Source organism: Mustela putorius, unplaced genomic scaffold (genome assembly GCF_011764305.1).
Source record: "Mustela putorius furo isolate JIRA1106 unplaced genomic scaffold, ASM1176430v1.1 tig00000145_pilon_pilon_pilon, whole genome shotgun sequence".
NCBI classification, from domain to species: Eukaryota; Metazoa; Chordata; class Mammalia; order Carnivora; family Mustelidae; genus Mustela; species Mustela putorius.
In genome coordinates, this window is record NW_025421294.1 from 21,451,112 (window position 1) to 21,470,524 (window position 19,413).

Here is a 19,413-nt window from a genome sequence, read left to right on the forward strand (position 1 = left end):
ACGCTCAGGTCATGCCAGGCTCAGGGATTTAGACCTACAAGGGCTCCTTGCTGGGTGGGGAGCCTGCTTCTCCCCTCCCTGTGCCTGCTGCTCCCCCTGCTTGTGCTCCCCCTTCTTGTGCTCTCTCACACATGCTCTCTCTGTGCCAAATTAATTAATTAAATTTTTAAGAAAAATTGTTTCTCAGGAAAGTAAGGCAAATGGCCAATTAACACTTAAACAGCCTTAAGCTGAGAAGCCCACAAGAGGAAGGGGGCATGTATGAAAGAGCACCTCTTAGTTCTGCGATTAACGAAAAACATGAGACTCCTTTCAGTTTCCCCAATGTTCCATTTCATGTTTTGGGCATGGATTATCCTTTAATAACTTTCCCCCATTAACTCTCCTACCAATCACTTGGCATTTGGGTTTCACTTTGGGGATAATGAGTGTTTATAAGACACTGAAACCTCTGAGGGCCAAGAGCTGTGGACAATACAACCCCGTGCTTAACGAGGGGGACAAGCTCACAGGTAGACATTAAATCCGGTCAAAAGAGACAAGAGGATCCCAAGACTAGTTCAGTCAGTAGAGGGGCAATTCTTGATCTGGGAGTTTTAAGTTCGAGCCCCACCTTTGGTACAGAAGTTACTTAAAAATAATAATTAATAATAAGAAAATGGGTGCTTCCTTTTCCTGACAAGGATTTTTTAAATTTAACACTGGCTGGAGTGGAGGCACTTGGTTGTCGGCGTCCTTGTTATATTTCATAAGCAGGGGTCGCAGAATCCCAACAGGCCAGAGTTCTAGGCGTTGTCACCTCTTTCCCAGGCTGTCCTAGCAGCCTCCTCAGCGTCTCCCCATCCCAGTGTTCCCCTTACCCCAACCCAGCCCACGATTCAGTGGCTCCCAAACCCTCAACCGGGCACTCAAGAGTTTTTCCTAACCAGCCCTAACCTAATTCTCCGAAGCTTTTTGTTGTTGTTTGCTTGTTATTTTTCCCAAAACAGCCCTAGCCCTTGGTCTAGTCAGTCACCCAACAGTCTCGTCTTTCCTTCACCTCCTGCGCAAGGCTCACGGTCTCCTTCCGCGGAGGTCCGCTTTCCCTCTCTCTATTCTTCCATCCCCCAACCGCTGCGGGGAGATTAGTCCTCAACCCTCAGGACTCCGCTCAGATTTCACCTACACCAACAGGTCCACTGAGATCCCAGTTAGCCCCCCTCTCAAGAATCAGGATTCCTTCGCCTCCCCTAACACCTTCTCTGAACACCCCGACCTCTGCTCTCACAAGACGGGCTCCCGAGCGGCCTCCAGGCCCCCGGCAGCGTCTCAGAAATCGCAGCCCAAGGCGAAGAGCTGCAGAAGCCTCCCGTACAAATCCCCCGGGACGGGGTGTGGCGGTCCCCGCTTGGAGCAGGCCGAATCCGGGCATGGCGAGACCCGCTGAAATGCGGAGCCCCTTCAGACCACAGCCCAGTGGCCGGCCGGCCGGGCGGCGCAGGATATCCACCCTCCCAGCCTCCAACAGCGGCGCCGCGACTCAGAACCGGACGAACAGCCGCGGGGCTCCTGGGTGGGCTTTGCGCCGGCTCCCGGCCCCTCCCCTGGGGCTGCGCACACCCCATCCTAAGTCGGTCCGTCCCGTCCCGGTGCCTGCCGCCCTAGGGGTGCTCTTTGGGGGGCTCGCGGGCGCGCCAAACCTCCGAAGGGCCCTGTCCGCGCCTTACCCGCTCCCCGGTTCCAGCTCGGCTGGGCCTGCCTCCGCCCCGACTCACCTCTCCTCTTCTCGAATCCGTAGGGCACTGGTTTGGTAGAGACCTGACCCGACCAGATGAGACCGCACCAGATGCTCCGCACCTGCCACCGAGCGAGAGAGGAGCAGCGGCGAGCCTGACGTCACGGCTGCCCGGAGCGCCTAGAGCTCCGAGTCACCTGATCACCCCGGCAACGCGCGCGGGGCGGGGCGAGGCGGGGGGCGGCGTCACAGCACGAGCCCCACCCCCAGCCGGCCGGCCTCTGGGCGCCTCCGGGAGCGCTCCGGGTCGCTTGGCTTGGTGAGAACCCGAGGCGGGATCCGGGCTTTCCTGCTCCTTCCTCTGAGCTGGGGTGGACCTGAGACTCCCAACAGGCACTCGTTTCAGGTTGGATCAGTCAGGAAGACTCCAGATGATTACCCATCTCCGCTACGACAGGTGCCTGGCTGCCCCCGTTGTAGCCCGCTCAGGCTGGGTTCACTGTAGGCCTCTCCTCTTGGTGTCTTCTTGGTCTACACCCGCATAGTCCGGGATTCGTGAGCAGGACCTGAGAGGAGTGGGGCTATGGCTAACTGGATTGCTCTCTGGCAACTTTTCCTCATAAATGTCACAGCAAGTAGTGCAGCTTTTGCTAGAGAATGTAATAAGACCTTGTTCTTTCAGGCGCAGGCCCAAGACTTCCTGTCCTAAAGGTCTTCTTCTGTTCCAACAGGGAGAGAAATGACTGAAACACTCCCAGAGTAAAGTCGAGGAAAAACCTGCAAGTCCTACTTGCAAAGATTTTTTTTGTTACTCATTTTAGAAATTGATTTTTCTCTAATGTACTCCCCTTGCTTGCTACAGCCATAGGCATACACCTCTGTGACTGATGTAGACCATCAGCTTCAAAGTGAGACTTTAACATCCCATGGAGGTTTCAGTTTGAGAACCACTTTTTATCTCCTCCCTTGGCTTCTTGCTGATTGAATTTCATTTTAGTTTTACTCTCTTATTCCCTGCGCTGCTGTGGAGGTTTCATATATAGTGTCCTTCCCTCTCAAACTATAGGATTTTAGACCTGTCAAAGAGAAAAACCATGGACCCCAAAAGGTGTCACTTTGTCCAAGTCACCAAACCCAGGCTTTTTTCTTTTTTAAGATTTTTAAAGGGGTGCCTGGGTGGCTCAGTGGGTTAAGCCTCTGCCTTCGGCTCAGGTCATGATCTCAAGGTTCTAGAATCAAGCCCCGCATGGAGCTCTCTGCTCAGCAGGGAGCCTGCTCCCCCCCCCACCTCTCTGCCTACTTGTGCTCTCTATCAAATAAATAAGTAAAATCTTTTTAAAAAAGATTTTTTAATCTTTTTTTAATCTTTTTTTTCTTTAATCTTTTAAAAAAAGATTTTTTAAAAGATTTTACTTATTTATTTGATAGACAGTGAGAGAGAGTGTGAACGAGGAGAAGGTCAGAGGGAGAAGCAGGCTCCCCATGGAGCTGGGAGCCTGATGCGGGACTCGATCTCGGGACTCCAGGATCATGACCTGAGCTGAAGGCAGTCGTCCAACCAACTGAGCCACCCAGGCGCCCCTAAAAAAAAAGACTTTAAAAAAGTTATTTATGATAGAGAGAGAGAGGGAACACAGCACAAGGGAGGTGAAGATGGAGAAGTAGGCTCCGTGCTGAGCAGGGAGCCTGATATGGGGCTTGATCCCAAGATGCTGGCTGGGATCATGCCGTGAGCTGAAGGGAGACGCTTAACGACTGAGCCACCCAGGCGCCCCAAAGTCAGGCTTAATAACACAACGTAATTGCAGTTTCAACCTTTGCCAGAAATGTGGTCAGGAATTTCCTGATAAGCACCAGTGAGGTAATCTGTCACGTGGCACTCTCCATCCCTCAAAGGAAGGTGGGGTAATCTGCATAACAGGAATCCTGCTACTCTACCCCTAACGGAATATCCTTTCTCTTCTTTTGCTAATAACTTCCTTGCTCCAACCTCACTCCTATGAAAAAAATCTCTTCCATTTTGTACAAATCCCCTCTACTAGGTAGATGGGATGCTGCCTGATTTAGGAATCATTTATTAAAGCCAGTTAGACCTAAAAGATAAAAAAGTTATTTTACAATCAGTTTCTAGTGAGCACCTTTTGGCGTTGCCCAGCTAACTGGCAATGCCCAGCTGACTGAGACGTTGTCTTTGAAGATCAGGAGTTGATGAATAGTATGTCTCATATCAAAGTACCACCTGTACTGTTTACTATTTACTTAATAGCTTAAAGTGATACTTTTTCTTTTATACATTTATTTTTAAAAGAAATGCATATAAATGGGAAAAAAGACAGTTGTGAGGGGTGCCTGGGTGGATCAGTCAGTTGATCAAATGCCTTCTGTTTGGGTCATGATCCCAGGGTCCGGGGATGGTGGAAACCCAAGTCGGGCTCCCTGCTCAGCAGGGAGTCTGCTTCTCCCTCTCCCTCTGCTGCTCTCTTTGCTTCTGCTCTCCCTCGCTCTCGCTCTCAAATAAATAAATAAAATATTTAAAGGGGGAAAAAAAAGACCGTTGTGAAAGGTAGAGAAGAATCATGGCTTCAGACAAAGTATTAGCTCTACTAACAGAAGAGACTGAAAACATGACCCCAGGGTCCCAAAGGGCAGAGATGAGTGGGCAGGAAGATGCTGGGAGCAGGGCAGGGCAGGGAGAACTGGGTTATATGGCAGATCTGAAGAGGGGAACTCCATATGGGGGGCGGGGTGCGGAATTGAGCCGGAATGAGGTTTGAGGGAAATGGTGGAGGGGAAACATGCTGAGAACCAAGACAGAGAAGGGGTTGGAGAGAAAGGAGAAACACCAGGGGTTTAGGGACAGAGGCCTATTAGCCTCTGAGGAATGAAGGTCACTCACACAACACCCCAAAACCACATTTGGACCATCAGGGGTAAGATCCACCCTTTACAGAAACTAGTACAGAGTAACTGATGCAGAGCTCATCTGTTCCTAGGTATACTCTGACAGCAAGACTTTTTGGCTAGAAAATTTTCCAGGCCTTTGGGAGCAAGCATATGCCACTGAGGTTCTAATGAGGGCAGGGCAAGGTGAGGAAGGGGATATAAGGCAGGGATAAGCGTCTTTAAAGGGAGGAAAGCTTCTCAGGCAAGTTGGGACAAATGGAGGCTGTGCTGGGGAAGAAGAGATGATGAGACACATTTTCAGTAAGGTCCCTGGCCACTCCCCTTTTACTGAGTGGGTAGGAATTGAGAGGGCTTAACTATCAAAAGAAAAACGGGTGCCTGGGTGGCTCAGTGGGTTAAAGCCTCTGCCTTTGGCCAGGGCATGATCCCAGGGTCCTGGGATTGAGCCCCGCATCGGGCTCTCTGCTCAGCGGGGAGCCTGCCCCCGCCCCCGCCTGCCTCTCCGCCTACTTGTGATATCTCTCTCTGTCAAATAAGTAAATAAAATCTTAAAAAAAAAAAAAAGAAAAAGAAAAACAGAACATTTCCCACCTTTACATCCATCTCCGCATCCATAGTAAAGGAGGGTTCTCATGTGAGTTACAAACCCAGAAAATGTTGCTGGCAGCAGCCAAGAACCCAAGAGACATGGCCAGATTATACATCCCATGTGGTTCTTTTCTAGAATTTGACCTCAAGGCCCAGAACTCAGCAGCCGGACAGTGGTAGAAGTTGCTGGAGTTTCACCAGGCTTCTTCACACAACAGCAGCGAGTTGCCTTCCATTCCTGGAAATAAAGAAAAATGTCTGTGTAGAAGGCCCTGACAAAGCATATTTTCTGTAAAACTTCATTAGCCACAGAAGCTGCAATGGATTTTCCACATACGTGACATCGGGAGAACCAGCTAGGACTGCAGGGGCAGCACAGTACAGGGGTTGGGGAGCCTGGGATTCATCCATTTCACAAACGTGGTCAACTTACCCACTTTCTCTGAGCCTCAATCTTACCTACAAAATGGGGATAATAACACCTACCTCTTTTACTTTTTTTTTTTTTTTTAAACACCTACCTTTTAAACTTTACAGGAAGTCTCAATGAAAGGAAAAATCCAAATTCAGGATTTTTCACATGGCCATTTTATCTCAGATTTTTTTTTTAAGTAGGCTCTATGCCCAACATGGGGCATAAACTTACAAACCTGAGATTAAGCGTCACACGCTCTGCCCTCTGAGCCAGCCGGGAACCCCTTCACAAGGCCGTTTTTTTTTTTTTTTTTTTTTTTTTTTTTTTTTTTTAAATATTTTATTTATTTATTTGACAGAGATCGCAAGTAGGCAGAGAGGCAGGCAGAGAGAGAGAAGGAAGCAGGCTCCCCGCAGAGCAGAGAGCCCGATGTGGGGCTCGATCCCAGGATCCTGGGACCATGATCTGAGCCGAAAGCAGAGGCTTTAACCCACTGAGCCACCCAGGCGCCCCCACAAGGCCGTTTTAAAAACCGTTATATTCTTAGAGGTGCCTGGGTGGCTCAGTCGGTTAGGTGGCTGGCTTCAGCTCTGGTCATGACCTCAGACTCCTGGGATGGAGCCCCATGTTGGGCTCCCTGATCAGCAGGGAGTCTGCTTCTCCCTCTCCTGTGCTCTCTCCCTCTCCCCCTTTCAAATAAATAAATAAAATATTTAAAAAAATAAAAATAAAAACCATTGTATTTTCACTGGATCCCATTTGTTCACTCAACAACAATCCAATGAAAGAATGTTTCTTGGATGGCTAATGTGCACTCAAAGCTGTGATGGCCGCGAAAGGAGAGGTGCTCCTTTAACAACTCCTCCAGGCAACTGCCTCCTGGTGGGAAAGTCAGGGAGCAGGAGACCTGGTAAGGCCCCTGTGAAAAGGAAGGCTCAACTATGTTGTCACGCTCTTTTGTATTCCCGGCATTCATGAAAGGGAGGCCCCACCAGCTGCACAGGCTAAGGTGGAATGCATGAAAGGAAGGGTGTGGAGTGGAGCCTGGAAAGGCAGGATTTGGAGAAGTAGGAGAAAAGAGAGCATTCTCAGTATATATGTGCTGAGTGAGTAAATGAACGAATGACTAAACAAATAAGCAAAGATGGGGCGCCTGGGTGGCTCAGTGGGTTCAGTCTCTGCTTTCAGCTCAGGTCATGATCTCAGGGTCCTGGGATCAAGCCCCACATCGGGCTCTCTGCTCAGCAAGAGCCTGCTTCTCCCTCCCTCTCTGCCTACTTGTGATCTCTCTTTCTCTGTCAAAATAAATAAATAAAATCTTTAAAAAACAAAACAACAACAACAACAAAAAAGGAAAAAACCAAATAAGCAAAGACAATAAAATCAGAGAACAGTAGGCATAACTGTAAGACCTGCCTGAGTGGGCTGCGGGAATTGAAGAGCTGTGAGGAACAAACTAAGAGACATTACAAGTTGTAGAAGAGCTCTGAAAATAGCAGAATCTTCTGGTAGGAGCATGGGGTCTAGAACTGGAATGACTGGGCTGCATTTAGACTCCATCACTTATTGGCCATGGGACTTGAGCAAGTTACTTGACCTCTCTGTGCTTTAATTTCCTCATCTAAAAAAAAAAAAAAATAGGGTTAGCATTAATATCTAGAGCATCATTTTGAGGATTAACTGAGATAATGCATGTGAGAGCATAGTGCTAGCACCCCGTAAATGCTCTAAACTGTGAACTTTTAGTCTCAGCATTTGTTTTATTAAATGGTAAGAAGAGAGGAACCTGGGTGGCTTAGTCATTAGGCATCTGCTATCAGCTTGGGTCATGATCCCAGCGTCCTGGGATCGACTCCCAAATCGGGTTCCCTGCTCAGGGGGGAGACTGCTTCTCCCTCTCCAGCTCCCCCATGCTTGTGTTCCCTCTCTCACTATCTCTGCCATAAATAAACAAAACCTTAAAAAAAAAGGCTAAGAAGAATATAGATTCAATATGAAACCTACAGTGAAGCAGTGAAACTCCTGGAAATGGGAAATGGGAAATGGGAAAGGGAGGCAGTCTTTTTTTTTTTTTTTTAATTAACATATAATGTATTATTTGCCCCAGGGGTACAGGTCTGTGAATCATCAGGCTTACACACTTCATAGCACTCACCATAGCACATACCCTCCCCAATGTCCATCAACCAGCCACCCTATCCCTACCTCACCACCCCCCAGCAACCCTCAGTTTGTTTCCTGAGATTAAGAGTCTTTAATGGTTTGTCTCCCTCCCTGGTTTCATCTTGTTTCATTTTTTCCCACTCTGCCACCCATGACCCCCTGCTCTGTCTCTAAAATTCCTCATATCAGAGAGATCATATGATAATTGTCTTTCTCTGATTGACCTATTTCACTTAGCATAATACCCTCTAGTTCCATCCACATCATTGCAAATGGCAAGAGTTCATGCTTTTTGATGGCTGCATAGTATTCCTGTGTGTGTGTGTGTGTGTGTGTGTGTGTGTGTGTGTACCACATCTTCTTTATCTATTCATCTGTTGATGGACATCTAGGTTCTTTCCATAGTTTGGCTATTGTGGATGTAGCTGCTGTAAGCACTCGGGTGCATGTGCCCCTTCAAATCACTACGTTTGTAACTTTGGGTTAATACCCAGTAGTGTGATTGATGGGTCATAGGGTAGCTCAATTTTCAACTTTTTGAGGAACCTCCATGCTGTTTTCCAGAGTGGCTGCACCAGCTTGCATTCCCACCAACAGTGTAGGAGGGTTCCCCTTTCTCCATATAGGAGGCAATCTTTTGTTAAGAATCATTGGGCAGCAGAGTTCAGTCTGGTCAGAAGGGAAGGGGGGGTCATGGCAAAGTTGTAGCCCCAAAGGTTCAAGAAGGGCTGATAAAGGACTGGAAATAAGCCTTCCTCAAAAAGAGAAAGCCTGCTACCACTTCCTCAGAGCTGTGTGGAATTGGAGCCTGGCACACAGAAGCACCCAGTAACTGTATTAAACAGCCTCCTCTAGATGCTGTGCAAGTTGAACATCTTTATGGAGCTCCCTGGATCATTGGCAAAAACTAGTGGAACTCTTCTAGGTAAAGTCCAAAAAGTTTTATTTTATTTTATTTTTTAAAGATTTTATTTCTTTGACACAGAGAGAGAGAGCATGCAAGCAAGGGGAGCAGCAGACAGAGGGAGAGGGAGAAACAGACTCCCCACTGAGCAGGGAGCCTAATGCATGGCTTGATCCCAGGACCCTGGGATCATGACCTGAGCCAAAGGCAGATGTTTAACCAACTGAGCCACCCAGGAGCCTCAAGTCCAGAGAGTTTTAAAGCACAGGAGAAGTCCACTAAGACCTGGCCTCTGGCTTATTTCAGTGTCTTCTACTTATGGAAGCAGACAAATGAACACATGTGAAAACAAAGCCAGTGAATGTGGCCAACACCAGCAGTGACTTCAGCAGAGAATGACCAGATTCTTATTTTGTGCCAGGGTATTAAAGAAATGAAACAAACACTTATGATTCTTCTTCTCTTTCTTAGTTCACTGCTCTGCCAGAGTCTAATGGAATTTGAGGTCCAGGTCAGGAAGAAGAAGCAAACTCATCAGTTTGCCTCTGGCCATGGTTCAAGATTTTGGTTTTCATCTGAGCAATGAGCCTCACAGTTTTGTGCCTCTTTTCCTGATCTACATTTTCAGATTCTACTTTACTAGGCAGGAACATCTTCAATGTAATTGACTAGAATGTTATTCAAATTGGTATAAGAAAGAAGGAAAGAGATTTTATTGGCTCATGAAACCAAAAATTCCAAGGTAAGTTTCAGGCATAGCTGGATCCAGTCACTCAAACACTGTCACCAGGAATCTCCTCTCCTGCTTTCTCTGGCTCAGCTCTCTTTTCTCTGCATTCTCAAGTAGCGCCTCTGAGTTTCACAATTACATTCTCACAGTAAAAAGTCCCAGCAAACAAAAGGCATTCTCTTTCCCAACAGTCTTTTTTTTTTTAAAGATTTTATTTATTTATTTGACAGACAGAGATGACAAGTAGGCAGAGAGGCAGGCAGAGAGAGAGGAGGAAGCCGATTCCCTGCTGAGCAGAGAGCCTGATGTGGGGCTCGATCCCAAGACCCTGAGATCATGACCTGAGCTGAAGGCAGAGCCTTTAACCCACTGAGCCACCCAGGTGCCCCACTTTCCCAACAGTCTTAAGAAAAGTTCCAGGTTTAGTGTTTACACTGGCTTTGGGTAACTTGACTTTTTTCAGAATGGGGGGCTGGAGCCAAGAGATGTGACACCGTGACCCACCTGCAGAGGAGAGCTGGGGGTGAGGTTAGGCACCACCAAATCCTACAGTTGGAAGTGTGCAAGGAACACTTCAGGTTTTCCTAGGAAACCTGAAGTTTAATTACCATAACTAGGAAGTGGATGCTAAACAAACAAAAAACACAGCTGACCCCTACATGCCACCAAAACCCAAACCATAAGCCTTTGGCACAAGTGAAACAACAGTCCAACAGGCTAATATTGAATTAGTTTGGGAGTCAGCCTATCTTCACCTGTATTTCCAGGAAAGTTGCATCCAACGGGGAGCAAATTTCAGCACTCAGAGGTTGAGCCTTCTTGAGATCGTGGCATAAAACCAGCCATTGGTTTTTACCTAAATACACTCTCCTTTCTGGAAGTGTTATTTCTGAGGAAAGTGCTTCAGGGAGCACTTAATGCTTTAAATGTTTGTACAGCACCTTGAGCTCTCAAGAAGCATCACATAAATGCGTGCGCTTTTAATTGTGACTTTTTGAAGCGTTGATTCCTCAAGTGGCCTGGTATTTGGATAATGATCTTAGGACCCCAGTCCTGGAGAAAACCACATTTTTCTCTAAGGCAGTGACGCAGGGGAGTATGGCCATAAAATTCCCATCAATAATGTTGAAGAATAGCCCTGAAATACTCAAACATTATGTCCATTTGCATTTATATTTTTAAAAATGGGTCGATAATAATAATGAAGCACACGACATATGAGGCATAAGAACTAAGGACAAAATTAAATCCACGTATTCATTCAATACACTTGCTACGTGCCTACCATGTGCCAGGGACTATCCTAAACTTTGAGGGTGTAGAAATTTAAAAAAAAATGGATTTAGAAAATCCTTGCTTATAGGTGCCTGGGTGGGTCAGTCACTAAGTGTCTGCCTTCAGCTCAGGTCATGATTGCAGGGTCCTGGGATCGAGCCCCGTATCGGGCTCCCTGCTTGGCAGGAAACCTGGTTCTCCCTCTCCCACTCCCCCTGTTTGTGTTCCCTCTCTGATGGTGTCTCTAGCTGTCAATTAAATAAAATCCTTAAAAAAAAAGAAAAAAGGAAAATCCTTGTTTACATGAAGCTTACATTTGCAATAGTGTGTCCATTTGTATACATCTTCCAGCTCTATTATTGACAGGAAATATACAGCAATAAACAAACCTGGCAAAGTCTCAGTGAATGCCATTCTCCTCTTCATAAGGATTAAAAGGAGTCTTCTGAGAGATGCAGACACCTGTTCAAGGGGCCACAGAAAATAAGTGGTGCAATAGACTGAAATTTGTATCTCCTTATCTGCCTCTAAATTACTACTCTCTCTTAAGGTGTGGATGGAGGGTGATAGAGAGTAGTGGGGACTGTTTTAAACCAGAGACCAAGCTCTGTGCAAAGGGAGCCACATTATTCAGCTCCCGCCATGTGTCACAGGGAAATGTGGCCCATGGCAACTAGGTTTTCCGAGTTTCCAAGAGGAGCCTGCAAACAGGATTTTTTTTTTTTTTAAAGATTTTATTTATTTATTTGACAGAGAGAAATCACAAGTAGATGGAGAGGCAGGCAGAGAGAGAGAGAGGGAAGCAGGCTCCCTGCTGAGCAGAGAGCCCGATGCGGGACTCGATCCCAGGACCCCGAGATCATGACCCGAGCCGAAGGCAGCGGCTTAACCCACTGAGCCACCCAGGCGCCCTGCAAACAGGATTTTGATGTCAAAACTGATTTTTAAAACACCGTGGAAGCAAAAAATAATCTGTCTGGGCATAATTCAGGCCCTGGGTCTGCCCTTCTATTAGAGGTCACAGTGTGGCCAGGAGCATCCCTGGGGAGGTAAGACTCCAGATAGCAGCTCCAAAACTCAGTGTAGGGAGCAAGCTGCAAAAACAGCTGTGGTCCTTGCACAGTCTGTCTCAGGTTGACTTGATATGGCTAAGGTAGAAAACCGGTGGCTTGTTTACTAAAAAAAGCAAAGTCCTTAATGAAAGGGAAGTCTGAGGAAGCAGCTGGAACATTCCACCACCCCCCAGGCCCCAGCGTGGAGGAGGTTGGCATAGAACCATCCTATGGTGGGTTGACAGGCCACGCTTATCTGAAAGGGAAAATTTAACTTCAGGGCGGGCTTCGTGTTACAACTGAGGTCCTAATAATGATTATTATGCTGTCAGCACACAAGACGTGGTTCAAAATAATTCTCCTAAAAGTCACATTCTACTCGCTTCCTGGCTCTCCTTCGCCCCCTCTACCCCTCAGCCTCCCACACTCAGCAAGTCTTTCCTCTTCCCCATCCCATTTGCCAAGGGGTGACAGCCATGGGGCATACGGAGGTCTCCTCCCTGGGGCGGCCTGGGGCGGGAACAGAGTTGGTGGCCACGTCTCCTCCAGTCCTAGCTTTTGGGGGAAGGGAGGGAACCCAGAAGAGCTTCCACCTTTAAAAAACATTTGCACCATCAATAGAATGAAACTCTGCAAGATAATAGTTTTACTTACGAAGTGTAAAGGAATTCCCATCCTCCAGATCTTAAGATCAGAAAACCTCTGTTTACTACAAGAATTGTTTCCGAGAGGGAGTGAAATCTGGCACACGGAAAATCCCATTCCTGTCCGCTCTCAACATAGTAGCTTTGCAGCCATATGCCGTTGAGTATGATGGCATCACAGCCAAACAGGACTACGCTGTGGCACTGGAGACAGATTTGCCGCCTCAACCCCCTCCTTCTGCTGCTGGAGACAGGTGGCAGGGCTGTGAGATCCGCAGATCAGGCAAGGGCTCCCGGCTGGGACCTGACAACTCCGTTTGTGCTATGAGGCCCTGGGAGACTTTTCTCTGGAAAGCACAGGAAGTAAGGACCTAGATTCTTTCTTTCAAAAATTTTATTATGAGAGACAGCGAGCAAGCCAGAGACTGAGCAAGACCATGAGTAGGGGGGGAGGGGTAGTGGGAGAAGCAGATTCCCTGCCAAGCCAGAAGCCCAACCCCAGGCTTGGGCTCCATCCCAGGACCCCAGGACAATGACCATAAGCATGAGCCACCCAGGTACCCCAGGACATACATACTTTCTGAACAGGACGAGGCGGAGAAGACTGGTACTGTGCCCCGCTCCCTTGCTTGGAAGATCATTTAAGATGAAGAGAGAAAGTGACCTCTCCCACTTGTGGGGACAGGGCAATGCTAGGATTGGAAAGGTCCAGAGGTCAGTGTTCCAGCCCGGGTTCCTCTGCATCCTGGCTTGGGGACCCAGAACAATTTACTAAACATCTAGAGGCCTCATTTCCCTCATCTGTAAAATGGAAATAATGGGACCAAGCCCGCAGTGCTGTAGTGAGGGTCAGGTGGTGCACAGAGGAGAAGCTGCTTTCTCTTCGCAGAACTTACATAGAGCTCCCCACCGCCTTCCTGAATCCCCACCATGCACCCCCACCATCTACACCCAGGAGAGGGTGCATATGCAGACCTGTGCTTCAGCCTTGGCCCCAATCCTAGTTTCTGTGGCTCCCTGGACACGTCATCGTGAGTTTCATGTAATGACCAGGGCCACCCTCTTGCAATTCTTTAGCTGCCGCAGTGGAGACACAAGATACCTTTGCTCCCACTCCACCCCGAGCCTTATTTTGGACGCCACCTTTGCCTGAATTGCTGGACTGCTTTGGCCACATTCCAGACGAGAACGCACCTGCCCGACCTCCTGCTCCAGGCCCCTGGACGGCCCAGATGGCAGCCCTGTAGGTATGGCGTCAACCAGCGCCATAGTGGAAGTGCCCGTCCGTACTCTGTCCATATGCAGTTTCTCGGGCTCCGGAGTAAACCTGTTGCTTCTGACTCCCTGGGACCAGGGCCTAGGGATCTTCAAGTAACAAGCCCAGTGAGGGAGCAGGTGCACATTAAAGTTAGCATCCATGGTCCCCTGGGGCCTCCAAGCATGAATCTCTTCCTCAACCTGTTTCTTGTCATCTGTTCTATTTAACTCATCATTCCCCAGGGGAGCCAGTCCTCCACGCCAGAAGCCAGGTGGCCCCCCAGCTTCAGGACAGGCCCAATCACCTCTTAACAGAGTTTGGCTCTTCCCCCTGCCCTGCCTGCTCCTGCTCAGGCCTTCCCTATGATCTCACTCCAGAACCAGTGGTCTTACTCATCACCTGACCGTTCTGGAAGGCTTGATCTGAAATGTTAATTTAGGGACGCCTGCGGGGCTCATCAGTTAAGTCTCTGCCATCATCTCAGGTCATGATCCCAGGGTGCTGGGATCAAGTTCCACATGGGGCCACTTGCTCAGCCATGAACCTGCTACCCACTCTGCCTGCTGCTCCCCCTTCTTGTACTCGCTCTCTCCCCTTGACAAATAAATAATAAAATATTTTTTTAAAATAATAAAATCTTAAAAAAACATGAAACATAAATTTGGCCATAATATTCCCTTACATAAAATTCTTTAGGGTTTTTCCCTCCTCTGCAGGATTCAAAACCCTGTCCCTACAGCCTCAGATCTCCTGCCATTTCCACTCCTACAGGAAAAACTCCAACTAAACTGACATTATGCTCAAGTCTTTGAACGTTCCATGAGGCTGCACATCTTTAGGCTTCTGTAGACACAGCACCCTCCACCGGAATAGCCCCTCTCCTCTGCTACTCTTCCTTCAATCTCAACTGAAATGTCACCTCCTCCAGGAAGCCTTCCCAGTAGTGCTGAGTAATCCCTCCTTTATCTCCATACGCTCCCCAAATAAATCTATACCTATGATCCTATTTTGCCTTTATTTGCTTCTGTGTTTCTACCCTACTAGATCCATACAGGGCTGTGCATTTTATTCATTTTAAATTCCAAACCTTTATCAGGGCTGATAAGGTCCTTCAAGATCTGGCTCCTGCCCACCTCTCCACTCTGTCTCCTACCACTCCCTGCCCCACCCACTTCACCCAATCACACTGGCCTTTGGACTGTTGCCGAGGGCACCAAACTCCTTCCTGCTTCTGGCTCTTTGTTCCTGCAGTGACCTTTTCCTCGAATGCCCTCCCCTGGATCTTTCCATGGCTGGCTCCATCTTGACATTCCGATCTCTGCTCTAGTTATCACCTCTTCAAGAGTCCTTCCATGCCCAAACCATCAGAATTAGTCTTACTTCTCCATTTTTCTCTCTTATAATACCATGTTTTCTTCCTTTGGGGGCACTTATCACAAGCTATAGGTATTTCTCATTCAAAATCAGCCTTATTGGGGCACCTGGATGGCTCAGTCGATTAAGTCGGCCTTCGGCTCAGGTCATGATCCCAGGGTCCTGGAATCGAGTCCTGCATCAGGCTTCCTGCTCAGTGGGGAGTCTGCTTCTCTCTCTCTCCCTCTGGACACTCTGCTTCTCTCTCTCTCCCTCTGGCCACTTATGCTCTCTCTCTCTCAAATAAGTAAATAAAAGCTTTAAAAAAATAAAACAAAAAAAAAATCAGCCTTACAGAGGTATAATTGCATAAATAAAAGGTATACAGTTAGATGAGTTTTGAGAAATACCCATATAGCCACCACTCAACTCAAGATACAGAGTATTTCCAAAACATATTCAATTTTCCTGATCCCTCTTTCCAGTCAGTATCCACCCCCCCTACCAGTCCACAGCCAGCCCCAGCCAACCACTGCCCTACTTCCTGTTCCCATGGCTTCCTTTTGCTTGTTCTAGAACTTTATTTAAATGTAATCATATGGTATGTGTTCTATCTGGCTTCTTCACTCAGCCTAACGTTTTGGAGGTTTCTTTGTGTTGTGGTGCTTAGCTTACCCATATTTGTTTCTTTATTACTGAGTACCAAGCAATTGTAGGAATTTTCCACAATGTATCTATTTGCCTGTTGATGGATACCTGGGCTATTTCCAGTTTTAGGCTATTATAAATAAAGCTGCTTTGACAATTCATGTACAAGTCTTGTGTGTGGTCATCCATTTTTATTTCTTTCAGGTAAATAACTATAATGGAGATCGCTAGGCAGATGGTAAGTGTATGTATAATTTTATAGGAGACTGCCAAACTTTTTTCCAAAGTGCTTTTCCATTTCACACTCCTAGCAGCAATGCATGAGAATTCTAGCTGGTCCACCTCCTTGTCAACACTTGTTACCAGTCTTTTCAATTTTAGCCCTTCTAATGGGTGTATGGTATCATCTTGTGGTTTTAATTTACATTTCCCCAATGGCTAGTACTATTAAACAACTTTTCCTGTGCTTATGAATATTTGTGTATCTTCTTTTAAACTATCTGCTAGGGCGCCAGGATGGCTCAGTTGATTAAGTGACTGCCTTAGGCTCAGGTCATGATCCTGGAGTCCCAGGATTGAGTCCTAGAATCAAGTCGGGCAGGAAGTCTGCTTCTCCCTCTGACCCTCCCCCAGCTCATGCTCTTTCTCTCTCATTCTCTCAAATAAATAAAATCTTAAAAAAAAAAACACTATTTGCTAAAAATCTTTTGCCATATTTTAATTTGGATGTTTGCCTTCTTATTGAGTTATATATTTCTCTGTATATTGTAGATGCAAATTATTGTCAAAAATATATATTGCAGGGACGCCTGGGTGGCTCAGTTGATTAAGCAGCTGCCTTCGGCTCATGTCATGATCCAAGCGTCCTGGGATTGAGTCCCACATCGGGCTCCTTGCTCGGCAGGGAGCCTGCTTCTTCCTCTGCCTCTGCTGCCACTCTGTCTGCCTGTGCTCTCTTGCTCGCACTCTCTCTCTCCCTCTCTCTCTCTCTCTGGCAAATAAATAAATAAATAATCTTAAAAAAAAACTTAAAAAAACATGTATTGCAGAACTTTATTCTATTCTGTGACTTAACATTTTCATATTCTTAATGCTGTCTCCACCCCTTTTTATGATTATTTCTACCTGTGATCTAAGAAAACTCTGCCTATCCCAAGGTCATGTAGATTTTCTTCTATGCTTTCTTCTAGAAGTTTTATAGTTTTTCTTTATTAAATACTTAATTCTTTGATCTATTTCAAGTATGTTGTGAAGTAGGGATTGAGATCCCTTGTTTTCCTTTTGGATATTCGGTTACTCCAGCATCCTTTGTTGAAAAAAAATCTATCCCTACAACCATAGTTATTTAAATTTTGTTCCCTTTTTAAAAATTATTATTTGTCTCTTCCACTAGACTATAGGCTCCATATATTTGTTCTAATTTATTTATTTATTTTTAAAGATTTTATTTATTTATTTGACAGAGAGATCATAAGTAGGCAGAGAGGCAGGCAGAGAGTGGGAGGACTGGCACTTTGCAGAGGGAAGGCAGCTCTCCCACCACCTGCTGGTCCACCAGCGTGCAGAAGGGTTGGGTGGAGTCACAAAAATATAGACTTAAATTTAACTGTGCAGCCCAGCAATCCCACCCCTGGGTATTTACCTAAGTAAAGTGAACCTTAGGTTCACATCCAAACCTGTACATCAATGTTTGCAACTTTATGTGCCATCACCAAAAAGCGAAAATAGTTTATATGTTCTTCAGCTGGTGACGGCTAGCCTGTGGTCCATCTGGGTAAGGACACTCCTTGGCCACTAAAGGACATAGACTACTGAGAATACACGTGACAACCTAGATGGACCTCAAGGGCATTATGCTTCATGACAAAAATTCCATCTCCAAAGGTTGTATTCTCAAAATGAAAAGACTGTAGTGTCGGAGAACAGCTTAGTGGTCACCAGGAGTCAGGGAGGCATGAAGAGAGAGTGGGTGTCCATACAAAGAGGTGGCAATGAGAGTCCTTCCATGATGAGGGCACAGTGACCTTCCTTGGCTGTGGCTGTGGATACACAGATCCATACACGGGATTTCAGTGCACAGAACTATACACACATCCATGCACACAAATGAGTGCAGGTTATAAAATGGTGAATGGAGATAAGGCCTGCCACGTAATTAGCAGTAATGTGCCAAGGTCAGTGTCCTGGTTCAGATATTTTCCTACAGCTCTCTGTAAGACGTCACCATCGCAGGAAGCTGGTTACTCTGATTTGTTTGCATCTTCCTGTGAATCTGTAATTATTTCAAACTTGTAAAAACTTAGAAACAAAACTCTGACAGGTGGGTAAAAAGTTTAAAAAGAGGTGTTTTTTTGTTTTTTTTGTTTTTTTTTTTGAAATAGGGAACATTTGCAAATGGGTGGGTAGTAGATGGCACTTGAGAATTGTAGTCGCCTTTCTCAGTGGGACATGCTTCTCAGTTGTCCTCACTCTTGGGTAATCCATGTGAAGCATTAGAGGGGCAGTGTCAAGGTCTACCATGTGCTTCCAATGGTGCAGCAAATATATGCTTGTGTATATACATCATTTTAAAAGACAGCAAAATGGAAACAAATGCTGAATGTAGGTAATAGGTTTATAGGTATCCACTGTATTATTTAAATTTTATATTTGAACATTTTAGTAATAAGCAGTTGAAAGAAAAAAAAAGGCAAGAACTGCGGACAGGTACAGCAATCTGGGTGAACCTCAAAACATCATGGTAAGGGGGCACCTGGGTGGCTGAGTCATTAAGTGCCTGCCGTTGGCTCAGGTCATGATCCCAGGGTCCGGGGATCGAGTCCCAAATGGAGCTCCTTGCTCAGTGGGGAGCCTGCTTCTCCCTCTGCCTGCTGCTCCCCCTGCTTGTGCTCTCTCTCTTTCTCTCTACAAATAAATAAATAAAATCTTTTTAAACAGCGCGAAAGAACAACAACAAAGTCCATCGTGGTAAGTAGAGAAGCCAGATTCAAAAGGCTACCTACTGAAAGATTCCATTTTGTAGAAGTTAAAACTGTAAGGACAGCGATGGGAACAGTGAGTGCCAGTTGCTGGGGATGGGAGCGGGGGTGGGGGGGGGTGGCTGGTCACTAAAGAGCAAGAGAAAATTCAGGAAGTGATGAACATATTCCGTATTTTGATTGCAATGATGATGGTTATGTGACTCTGTTTGTCAAAACTCATAGACTTTGTGCTTAAAAAAAAAAGTGATTTTAATGCATGTAAATTACACCTGGAAAAAACAAAACAGTGCGGAACCATTAAAAAAGCAAGCTACACGAGGGCAAGATCTTCTCTGTCCTGGACTTGTTCGTTGTGCTTATGACACAGTTGGCATCAACTAAGCACTGAGTAAATATGAGCTCATATGTACAGTGAGTTTTTTCCTGGATAAAGCCCTTGCACCACAGGGACCAGGAGCTAGGCAGTGTGGTGTGGCACAAGCTTGGCACAGGGTCACTGCCTGATGGGTGATGTGGCTTCATCTTACTCACATGGGCTTGACATTTTACTGTAGCATCTCCAGGAGCAGCGAGGTCCTTCAGTGTCCTGGGTGCTGGTGCTCTCTGGCTGGAAGGAGCTCTGTGGGCCATCTCAGGGACCAGCAACAGCTCCAGGAAGTGACAAGTGACTGCTCCTACAGAAGGGGAGGTAAAGGAATTTCCCTTTCTCTTGAGACTTGTCAATCAAAACCAAACTTCCTTCTCCGGACTAGCTCCTTTTAAAAAGAAGGAAGAACTTATCAAT

The 19,413-nt window shown here is 46.5% G+C and overlaps 1 long non-coding RNA gene across 2 annotated transcripts in view; it reads right to left on the minus strand.

Moving 5' to 3' along the window:
- The window catches only part of LOC101688808, a 64,298-nt gene extending 59,074 nt beyond the window's left edge, over nucleotides 1-5,224 (minus strand). For both annotated transcript variants that reach the window (XR_006605350.1, XR_006605351.1), the window contains exons 1-2: nucleotides 5,210-5,224; nucleotides 1,755-2,280 (exon numbers count right to left, since the gene is read on the minus strand). This is a non-coding gene — a long non-coding RNA (uncharacterized LOC101688808). The remainder of the gene's footprint in view (nucleotides 1-1,754; nucleotides 2,281-5,209) is intronic.
- Between the last annotated feature and the right edge of the window lie 14,189 nt (nucleotides 5,225-19,413).